Here is an 11,985-nt window from a genome sequence, read left to right on the forward strand (position 1 = left end):
GGGGTCACACCTCTCTATGTCAAACCCTGAAAAGAAGTTAGCACCCTCTCACCTCAGCTTCCAAGCCTTTGTTTTATTAGTTAGTTCAAAGTCTCCATCTCTGCTCCAAAGTGCCTTCTGGGAGCTGTGGTTGCAGCTGCCCTGGGTAAAGTCCCCACGTGGGCCCTGGATGCTATGTCCACACCCTCAAGTTGATTTCTTTAGCAGAACAACTAAGCCAACATGAAACAAGTAGGCTTTTTCTGATTTCTGGGACAGCTGCCTTACTTAGATTGAATTATATTTAAATAACTTAGGTTTTAAGAGGATCAAATGGGGAATGTTTTCTGAATGGGTTCAAAATGAACTTCCTTGAATCCTTGCTCTGAAACCCTGTTTGCTTGAAGATTTACGGAACAGCTCATCAGGTAACCAGTAAGTTCTAGCCTAGATTTGGGCCTCCTTTCAAAATGATTTCACAAGCCCACAGACCCTCACTAGACTTGGGAGGAAAGTCAGGACCCATTTGTTCTTTACTGCATTTTTAAAGTATGCCATTAATGAATTTCAAATAGCAATTACAAAAGGAATTTGGCCCAAGTGTTCCTGTTTCTGTGCATTTTTTTTTTCTTTTTTATTCCCCAGGGGAAAGCTAGATTTCTTTCCAAACCCTAAGGTGTCATTTAAGTTACCATCAAAGAAACGGTGTTCCCTGGGAATGATTCCACTTTTGATCTTTTTCATATGTGTTTAAAGAGGTGCCTGGGTCCTGAAAACCCAACACCTGGCACAAGGAAACACTTAACCAACTCACCATGACCATGCTCAGACATGGCTAGCTTCAAAAAAAGAAGTGTAAGTCACTGCTTTGTTCCAATTTCTGAACATTGGGGAATAAAAATAAAGATGATGATAATGATAAAAGATCTAAAGTGAATTGCGGGCTTGATACGTGACAGGTACTATACTAAGCTCGCTATCATCTCACTGAATAGTCTAACTTCCTTAGTGTGATTTGGCTGAAACCTGGAGACTTCGTGTCCCACAAATTCCCACGGCAGGATGTTGGTGGAGCCAGGATGTAAAATGGAGCCTGGATTCCAAAGCCAGTTCTCTGCCACTCTCTTCCCTTAGCATCCCTGACAAGTCCTTACAAAGGAGACAAGTTTTCTTCCTATCCACCACTGTCCTTCAATGTGTGGGACAACTCTTTGCTCCTCCTAGGAGCTGAGATGTGGGAATACCAGGCACAGCATAAGAAAAAAACAACCAACAAATAAAACCAATCAGTGCTCTTCCTGGCTGTAAGTGTGTTTTTTTCAAATCTTTAAGTTCCTAAAGAACACTGCAGTGGCTGTAATAAAATGTGTAGAGAGCTAATAATATTGACTCATGCAAAAGTAATCATTTTTATATGAGATGGCATCCAGGGATGAATTTAGTAAATAAAATAACCTCCCTTTTATAAAAGCAGATTTAAGGAAATAATTGCTTGCCAATTGGTAAGCAAAGGGAAAATTTAAAAAATGTCTGTTTCTATTGCAACAGTGTTCTAAGTGCATGAAAACTTCCTTCACATGTGAGGAAGGAAGCAGAGGACAGAGCACCTCATTCCATATAGTCGGGTCACATTTCTTCATTCACTGCAAGTTGCTGGGCCATCTACTATGTGCCTGGCATTGTGCCCTAGATCTAAGTTGGGGAACAACACAGCAGGGTCCCTGCTTATGATCCTCCTGGTGTGACTTCACTGTCATAACTCCCAGGCATATTAGCATGAAACTTATTTCTCTTATTATTTAATAACATTTTTCTCAAGCTCTTCTGGAACAATCTGGCCAGTTCCAGAAAAAATTCCACTCCCTCTGGATGAGAATGCATTCTCTTTAAGGTGAAGAATCAGTTCAGGTTTTGCTCCCTCCCTTTTTGACTTTCCAAGGAGGGTATTTAAATGACCCATAGGTCATTTCCAGGGGCTTCTAGGAAAAAATGGGATCCTATCCACGACAGTGCTCTCTTCACTCCGGCCTCTGCTAGGTTGAAACTCACTGCATTTGGCCTTCATTCTCAGGTTCAGAACCTCCCTCCTTGGTCTCTGCTGTTACAATGACCTTGGGACTCTGGGCACAACCACTTTGAGTTAGTCATCCTTGTCCGAAATCCAGGCTGTTTTGATTCAGCCCATGTTCTCTGAGCCACCCTCTCCCCAGGGATGGATCTGAGAACTTTTCTCTGCTTTCTCCATTCACTCTGAGAGCCATGGTCCCTTCAGAGGCTTTCCTGAGGCCTACCTACCTGTGCCCCTCAGCCGGCCCCACTATTCCCTGTGGGCCTTTCCACAGGCTTTCTGCTACTCTGGATTTCCCCCTGGGAAATCAGGGTTCCTTTCTACTTTGGGCTCCTCACCTGCTGACCAAGGCATTGATCACTCACCCTGAGGCTGAGAACAGGAACCCCTTTTCTTTCCTTGATTTTTCCCTCCCAATTCCCCAAACTCCCCTTCAGCCCAGAGAACTTTTAACCTCCTCCTGGGTAGTAAGAAAAATCAACTCTTACATCATCAGAAATTCTTTAAAGAAATATTGTTTGTATACGTGCTAGTTTCTTTAGGACTTAAATTCTCAAAACCTATTTTGCAAATAGATGAAATGAACTTTGTGGACACTACAGACCTCTTCTCAAAAGATACTGTTGAGAAAATGAACATACAAACCTCAAAGGACTTGTTCCAAAATTCTTAAAATCTTCTATGGTTCAACAATACAAACATTTCAATTTTTTAAATGATCAAAAGGCTTGAACCTACACCGCATTCAAGACATTATAGGAATGACTAATAAACATATGAAAGGATTCTGAACATCTGTGGTCATCAGGGATATGTAAGTTAGAATCACCATGAGATGCCACTTCACATTTATTAGAATGGTTAAAATTTACAAGACGGACACAGAGAGAGAGTCAAGGAAGTAGAGAACCCGGAATTCATACACTACTATCAAGTGGAGGTAGAGGTAGAAGTAGAAGTTCTTGTCAAATGTTTTGGCATTTTCTTATAAATTAAAATACACCTATCCTATGACATTAACCAAAGAGAAATGAAAACATATATCACAAAAGTCCTTATACCAGAGTGTTCATAGCAGCTTTATCAACAATAGCTAAAGCCTGGAAAGTTCTATCATCTGTCAGCAGAATGGATAAACAAATGTGCTATATCCAAACAATGGACTGCTGCTCAGCAATAAAAAAATTTAAAAAAAAAACCTACTCCTATGCACACTAATGTGGGAAAAACTAAAAAAAAATATGTTGAATTTAATTAGCCAGACATAAAAAATATAATCCCATGGGTATAAAGTCCCAGAGCAGATAAACCAGACAACTCTGATAGAACGAAACCAGGAAAGTGGTTATCCCTGGTTGTAAGGGGTAAAGGGAGTCCTGACTTCTCAGGGCCCCAAGGGAACCTACAAGAGCAGGAAATGCTCTCCGTCTTCAGCAGGATGGGTGCCACCCACTTGCACTCATTTTTTAAAACCTAAAATTTGTACATTTTGTTGCATATAATTCCTCTGCCAACTCACACAAAAAGGGAAAATTATTTTCTCCCATAATCTTAATTTTTACAAATCAAAGCTTTGATTTTTTTTTTCAAGACTTCATGTGTCTCTCCTGAAGTGATTGCTTCAAAAAGCTGTGTGTTGAGGGGTCTGGGGACTAGCCAGGCTGCGGTTAGGTGTCCATGTGAGCAAGGTAGCGGTGGCACACCACCAATGTGACAGGACAGGGTTGGCACACAGCCTAGTGGGAGAGACAGATAATAAGCAAACAACCAAGTTGTGTATAATTATAACTTCCAAGTGCTGTGACTAAGTAAGGAGCGATAATAGAGAATAATTTTAGAGGGAAGATGACTTGAGCAGTGTCGTCACTGGAGGCTTCTCTGATGATGTGGTATTGAAACTAAAAAAATGAAGAGTAGCTGATCAGATGAAGTACTGGGGCCGAGTGTCCTGGGTAGAAAAGGTGACTCAGACAACATCCCTCAACAGAGGAGAGCTCAGTGTGGGCAAAGAGCCTGCCGGAGATGGTTCCTGTGTGTTGATTGAGAAAAACAGTGGAACTAGACACATTAGGAAAAGAACCCATGTAAGCTTTCATGGTGCCTGTGGAGACTTTACTCTTGGTTCTAAATGTAATACAAAGTTATTTAAAATTTTAAGCAGGCGAGTTTCAACTTATGTTTTTTTTTTTTTAGAAAATAGCTTCACTAAAATATGAGTGAAACATAATAAACTGCACATATTAAAACTATAAAATTTGAAACATTTTGACACATGTATAAAACTGTGAAATCATCAACAGAATCAAGATAGTGAATACATCCAACATTCCCCACATTCTCCTCTGTAATTATTTCCTACTACCCTGCCTTCGCCCTAACCACATCCCCAGGCAACCACTGATCTACTTTCACTATCAATCAGTTTCATTTTCTGGAATTTGGTATATAACGTTCTCATTTCATATGGCTTCTTTTACTCAGCATAGTTATTTTGAGATTAATTCATGTCAGTGAGCTTATCGATGGATTATTCCTTTTCATTGCTGAATAGTATCCCCTTGTCTGAATAGACCACATTTGTTCATCATTTACCTTTTGATAGACATTTGAGTTTTTTTGTTTTTTTGTTTTTTTGATTTGGGGAAAGGCAATAATAAGGAATAATTGTTTCCATTTTTTGGCTATTACAAACAAAACCAACATGAACACTTTTGTACAAATCTTAATACAGACATACATCTTCACTTTTCTTGGGTATATAGGAGCGGAAGATCTGGATCAAATGGTAAATTTATACTTAACATTTTAAAATCCAGAAAACTCCCTCCTCAAATGGCTACCATTTTACATCTATGCCATTAGTGAAGGAGAGTGACAATTACTCCACATTCTGACCAAAATTTGAAAGGTTAACTTTTTGTAATTTTAAATATTCTAATGTAGTATGAAGTCTTATTTAATAGTGTTTTTTAATTTGCATGTTTTCAATGCAGATCAATTCTAATAAGGTGGGTCATCTTTTCATGTTTGTCATCTGTGTATCTTCTTTGATAAAATCATCTGTACAAATCTTTGCTGTCGTGTTGACTTTTTAATTGAGTTTTGAGAGTTTATATGTTATGAGCATAAGTTGTTTATCAGATATATAAATTGCAAATATTTTGGAAAAGAAGATGTTTCTAATTTGGTGAAGTCAAATTTACCAATTTATTCTTTCTTTGGTCATGCTTTTGATGTATAAGAAGCCTTTGCCTACCACTTGGTCAGACAGATTTTCTTTTACATTTCCTTCTAGAAATTATATAGATTTAGTTTATACCTTTAGATATATTATCTGTTTTTAACGATTTACATAAGGTGTTAGATCTAAGATGTGAATTAGTCAGTTTTCCATGGCTATGACAGTTTTCCATTGCTATGATCAATTTAAAAGAATAAAATGTTTATTTTGTCTCACCTTTTCAGTTCATGGTGGGCTGGCTATGTTGCTTTCAGACAGAACATCATGGCATGGAATTCACAGTGGAGCAAAGCTGATCATCTCACAACTATTAGAAAACAAAGGAAAAGAGAGGAGAGGATAGAGCCCCGATATCCTCTTCAAAGATGTGTCCTCAGTGATCTAATTTCTTGCCACAGGCTCCAACTCCATCCCCTCTCAATAATGTTATAGATTGGTGACCAAGTTTTCAAACTATAGGCTTTAGGAGGACATTCAAGATGCAAACCATAACAAGATGTCACTTGTTTTTTTGGCTTATAAGTATCCAGTTTTTCTAGTACTATTTTTAAAAATCTTATCCTTTCTCCATAGAATTGTCAAAAACTAGTAGATCACATATGCGTAGGCTTATTTCTGAACTCTCCATTCTGTTCCCTTCATCTCTTTGTCTAACTTTACAGCAAAGCTACCCTGACATTAATTGCTGTGGGTTAATAGTAGGACTTGAAATATTCTTATAGTAATGGCAATGTAATTTCTCTCTTCTTTCACTTTTAACCTATTTGGGTTTTTATATTTGAGTATGTTTCTTGTAGGCAGAGTATAGTTCTTGATTTTTATACTACCTGATAATCTCTGCCTTCTAATTGGTATATTTAGACCATTTGCACTTACTATTTTGTTTACATATCTTTGGGTTTAAACTATAATCTTCATATCTGATTTTTATTTGTCCTATTTATTTTTAAATACTTTTTCTCTCTTTTCCTTCCTTTTAAGGAAGTTGATTATTTTCATGATTATATTTTATCTCCTTTGTTGGATTATTGGCTGTAATTCTGTTGTGTTACTGTAGTGCTTGCTTTAGGGTTAATAACATAAATCTATACTTATTTAACATCCTGATATATCAGGTTATATATCCATCTGTATATTTCTAGTTCTCTTCTCCTTACTTATATGCTAATTTTGTTATACATTTTATAAGTTATAATCACATGGTACAATTTTATTATTTTTGTTTTAAATATCCAGTTATTCTGAGAAGAGATTTAAATAATTAAGTAATATATATTTTTTCATTTACCCAACTTGCATATCTTGTGGTCTGCACTCCTTGGGGTAGATTCAGATTTCCTCTAGTCTCACTTCCTCCTGAAGGATATCCTTAATTTATTTATTATTATTATTATTATTTTTGTATTGCAGAGACATTGGTGGTAAATTCCTGATCCTATGTGATCTCTAATGACTTTTTTCCTATTATTCTTCTCTGGTGTCTTCCCAGCCTTGGCATGAACTGACCAGTGCTTGTTTGAAGACCTATGCAGACATTCTGCAGATCACCAAAGTTGTCTCTTCTCCCATACACTTTTCTCTTCTCCCATAATTGGTCTTAAGAACTCCAGCTGGGTTGGGACTGTGGCTCAGTGGCAGAGCACTTGCCTTGCACATATGAGGCACTGGGTTCGATCTTCAGCACCACATAAAAATAAATAAATAAATAAAGATATTGTGTCCATCTACAACTAAAAATATAATTTAAAAAAGATCTCCGGCTGCTTTCACTTTCCTTGACTCCCAATTCTTGTCTCGTCAACTCAGGAAACCCCGTACCATGATGTGGAAAGAAGCAAGCTAAGAGCTAGAACAACTGTAGGGCTCATTTCTGTTGCTTCCTCGGTCTCAAGGGTCAGTGTCTTTAATTGCCTAATATCTTTAAATTGTTGTTTCATATATTGTTGTCCAGTTTTTAATTATTTCAGGTGGGAGAGTAAACCCAGTCATTGCTGTTACATCTTAGGTGAAAGCGTATACATTTGTATTTTTAAAGACTTTGATCTGGGAAGAATAAATGGGAAGGTAAGTGAATGTCTCTGAAAGTCAAGTTGTTGATTTTTTTAATCAGTAAAATATGGTCATATAGCTAAAATCTATCTCCTAGTGTTATTTTAAAGATTAAATGAGATAACATGTACAGTGTGCAAAGAGAATCCATTTCACTCTTTTCCCCAGTATACAGATGATAAACAATTTAAAAATATTCATTTTCTATCTCCAGGTACAAACACATAGTAAATGTTTGCTGTTGAAAATTCGGTCCCCTTGTCAGATGGCAAAATAATCTAGCTGACAATGACATCAAGATGTCCAGTTAAACAGAGCTAGTTTAAAAACAATGGCAGCAGATGTATACCCACTGCCCTAGTAAAGTCTTACAGGAGATTCCTACAATGAATGAGGGAACCCCAGAGAAAGGTGAAGAGACTAAGGGGATAAAACTGGGAGGGAACTTTTACAGTTTGCTTTGAGGCTTGAAGGGTATTTGGGGGACAATAAAATGAACTTGGAACCGCCTCTGATGAACATGTTAGCAGGGATCATGCATGCTTTTTATTTCAGAGCACACAAAAGTCTCTAGAACAAAACTTCCCTAAAAGGAACACATTTCAAGACAGCTGTTAATTGTCCAAACAGGGAGAGAAGATAAAAAAGGTCTGAATTTAAAAATCAGAGGCTTGATTTTTATAGTTCTTGAACATATGAGCACAAGTGAATTATCTTCCTTTTTGTATGTGAGAATTGACTCTCACCCCTCTGCCCTCCTGAATAAATGACTTGAAACAATCCACCTTCATGTCCAACTATACTGATGGACATGCTTGCTCTGATCTTAGGTTGTATCACGTCCAATACTGGCAGTCTTGAGCCGACTCTAAGATAAGTGCTTATTATTTTAACAGTTTATCAAGTAATTTCCAAGAGGCTCCTCTATGCTGTTTATGTTGGAAAGTTGTTTTTTGCCTAAGATTATATTTACTCTGAGCAGTGGATGCGGTGAGAGTCCATGCTGATCCAATGCAGTTTACTCCAAATTTCATGTATATGAAAGCTCATTTTTGGGGACATTTTCATTTTTTAAGCAAAAATGGCTGATTAGCAAATCCCACAGTGAGGTAAGTCCCCAGCTCAGCCCTTCAAATGTTTACTAGTTACTTTTTGGCTGCTGGAATATTTACCATAACAAGCAAAACCTTAATCAAATCAGCAAAGGTTTTCAATTACAGTGTTCATCTTTCCTCATTCTAAATTCATGGCAATGATCTCCATCAGCATTGATGTCTGGATGCAAAGAACAAGGAAAGGGAATAGAACCTTCTTTTTTTTCAGTGAAGAGGAAGTTACAAATAATGATGAGTTTTTTTGCTTTTGAATTCAATAGCTCAGCTAACAAAAATGAACATAGTGTTGTCTCTCAAACCAAAGTGATTTAATTCCCTGAAAATAGTCAATCATATCTGCTGAACTGGTCCCCTCTCCCTGCATATTTTCTATTTCGATCCTCACTTTGTTCATGAAACAGCAATGATGATTTACAGTGACATGTTGTTGCTATGGAATCTTATTTCTCTCTGCTTTTAGTCTATTGAGGACGTGTGAGCTCTTAAAGGTCTTTGCATGAGTTATGGCTCAAACTCACTGATGCACTGATGGGCTGGGCAGCTGTTCAAACCCAAACTCAAACCAGGGATGGTTACAGAGTCAAAGGTTGGGGTGAGAGCTGTGCAGCACATAAAATAAAAACCAGGCAAATGTTTAAGTCATGGCCTGTAACTTTATCTTGAAGGATTTTGATGATTCAAGCACTGCTGCTGTGGTTTGGGATGGTTTTAGCCTCAGCATCCACAGTTCTTACTTATTCCATGTATGAGATTCTGAGCTATTTCTCCTGTCTAATTTTCATAAAGAGAAGGGTTCTGCATTGAGGAAAGTATGTCTCCTTCTGACCTGGCAGCATATATCTCTATACCTTAAAAGAAAGATTCAGTTCAGTTGCCCTGCTATCAAACATTGGCTGTTACCCCACAGAGGAATTTCAGAGCCAGTTCACTGGAATGTTCTCTCTGCAAGGACAGAGACATTATTTGCTTTATTTACTGCTTTCTAGCCAGGTCTTTAACTTGGTTGATAATAGGTGATCTATACATATGTGTTTAAAGGGTTGAATAGAATAATAGAAACTTATTATTGGAAAGGAGCTGAGTCCCTCTGATTCTACTTCCTAACCACTTCAGGTATCTCTTCTACAGAATGATGACTACTGGTCTCACACCTTCTGGAATTCCTGCCCTCATGAGACACCCAGCCCCCACTGTATAGAAAGCATTTTGTCCCATCTGCAGAGATCTTTCATTGTTTGAAAGTTTCATCTTACATGGAATCACCATCATCTCCTTTGTTTTCCTTTCTTAATGCTTACTCTTTCCTCTAGCATTTCTTTTTTCCTTTTTTTTTTATCTTCTGACAATGCTTCAGTAGCAAGAGGTGGGTCTCACAAGCCCCTATGGAGCCCAATTGGCTGAATGGTGTAACACATAAAACCAGGAAGGTGCTCTCTTACAGAATAGCTCATTTTTAGGACACTGTTCAGACCTACAATTTTAAAGATTGCATGATACTAATAGAGTAATTAGGCTTCATTATAGTGTAGGAGGTTACTGGACCTTAGGGGGAAAAAAATCTCCATTTTAATTTGGCCTGACACAAGGTTTTGAAGAACTAAGATTCTCAAGGAATTATATGTTAATTTTTGATCAGGTCAAATTCTTGGAATTGAAACCTTAATTAGTCATACAGCTCTTTTTTAATAGAGTACCTACTCAGTGCCATCACTTAATTTTCCTATACTGTATTAAGGCTTTATTACTAAACTCTAAAGATTTATTGAGTGGTAGTGCCCTACAAATGTTATCCCATTGAATTCCCACAATGAACCTATGAAAGAAGGTTTGGATAGTATGCTGACTAATATAAGAGGAGACATAGGTTCAGCAAAGATGAATAACCAATGCTAAGGTCACCAGCAGAATGTCACAGGGTCAGGCTTCAACCTCAGATCTGTCCGGCAGCGAAGTGCTCTTGATCTCTAGGCCATCTGTTTCCAATGAGAAATCATTTTCTGCAGGTTCAGTTTGTGTTTGCATACCTCACAGTGCCTTTCCCCAATCAGGGCTCAATAAATAGATGTTGAATAAATGAACACACTTTAGGGGTATTGACCTTGGATCAGAGGATGATCCACAGCTTGGAGTTTTGTGCCTCAGGTTTCTTGTTGTGTTGGTCCCATTGTTGTTGTTGTTGTTGTTTCTGCGACCAAAATACCAGACAAGGACAACTTAGAGGAGGAAAAGTTTATTTGGGCTCATGCTTTCAGAGGTTCAGTTCATGGTGAACTGACTCCACTGCTCTGTGCCCAAGGTGAAGCATCATGGTGAAGGGGCATGGTGGCAGGGTGCTGCTCCCCTCACGGCAGTCAGGAAGCAGAGAGAGAAAGAGCAGGAGTTACAGGGAAGATGAACCCTCCCTGGGCATGCCCTCAGTATCCTACCTCCTTCAGCTAACTACACCCTACCTGCCTAACTATCACATAGTCAGCCCATTCAAACTAGGAATGGGTTAACTAGTAGGTTACAGCTCTCGTAATCTAAGCATTGCACCTCTGAACATTCCTGCATTTTGAAGGGGATATCTGATATCCAAACCATGACACATGTCTATGACATGAGGGAATTGGGCTGAATCATCTCTAAGTTTCCTCCTGGTCTTAAGAAGGTATGCTGGTAGTCTGGGAATGAGGATGAATTGGAGCTTAATAGCCACAGACAAGAGGGAAGAGCATGATATGGGTGGCCATATGAGCCAATACAGCATTCCTTTGAACAGAATGTTCCCTCTGCCCAAAATACCCTTTCCCCACTTGCTTGCTTGGCAAATGTCCAATGAGCAGCTCAGCTGGCCTCCCCTCTGTGAAACTGTCCTTGACCTCTCCCTCAGAACTCTCCACGCACATGATTATTTCCTCTTAGGGCCCCCAAGTACACTGTGCACGATGTGTGATGATTTGGTTATGGGCCTGTCTTCCCATCCTGGCACCCAAGACAATAAGAAGCTCCATAAAGGCAAGAATGGCATCCTATTCCTCCTCAGAGACTTTCTTAGAGCCTGGCATGTAAAGCAAGCCTTCAATAAATGTTTTTACAGTGGTGGAATGAATGATTAGGGCATGCATAGAGGAGTAGAAGGGGAAAAAAATTGACCTTAATGGAGAACTTATGCCAGAAAACGTAAGAAATTAAGTTAGTAAAATAGGATGAGGGTTGCAGTCCAGAAAGGGGCATTAAGGCCTGGGCCACAGACTATGCAGAACAATGGTACTGCTCTTAGGTGGGGAAGAGACAGTGAGAAGAAAAGTATCAAAAAATTAGAGTAAACATGGTTCTCATTTATAAAATGAATAAAGGTAATGTACTTGCTGCTTTCTTGCACATGCTGTTAATAAATCCACATCCCAATTGCTATATCTGACATTTACAAGTATAAAAAAAAAGCCACAGAATAATCTGATTTAACAATGTTTTTCTTATTTTAGGTAAATGAACTTTTAATAAGGTACTAACAGAGTAAACAAATCTATTAACTAGGATAAAGCAAATTT

Source organism: Urocitellus parryii, chromosome 4, assembly GCF_045843805.1.
Source record: "Urocitellus parryii isolate mUroPar1 chromosome 4, mUroPar1.hap1, whole genome shotgun sequence".
Lineage (NCBI taxonomy): Eukaryota > Metazoa > Chordata > Mammalia > Rodentia > Sciuridae > Urocitellus > Urocitellus parryii.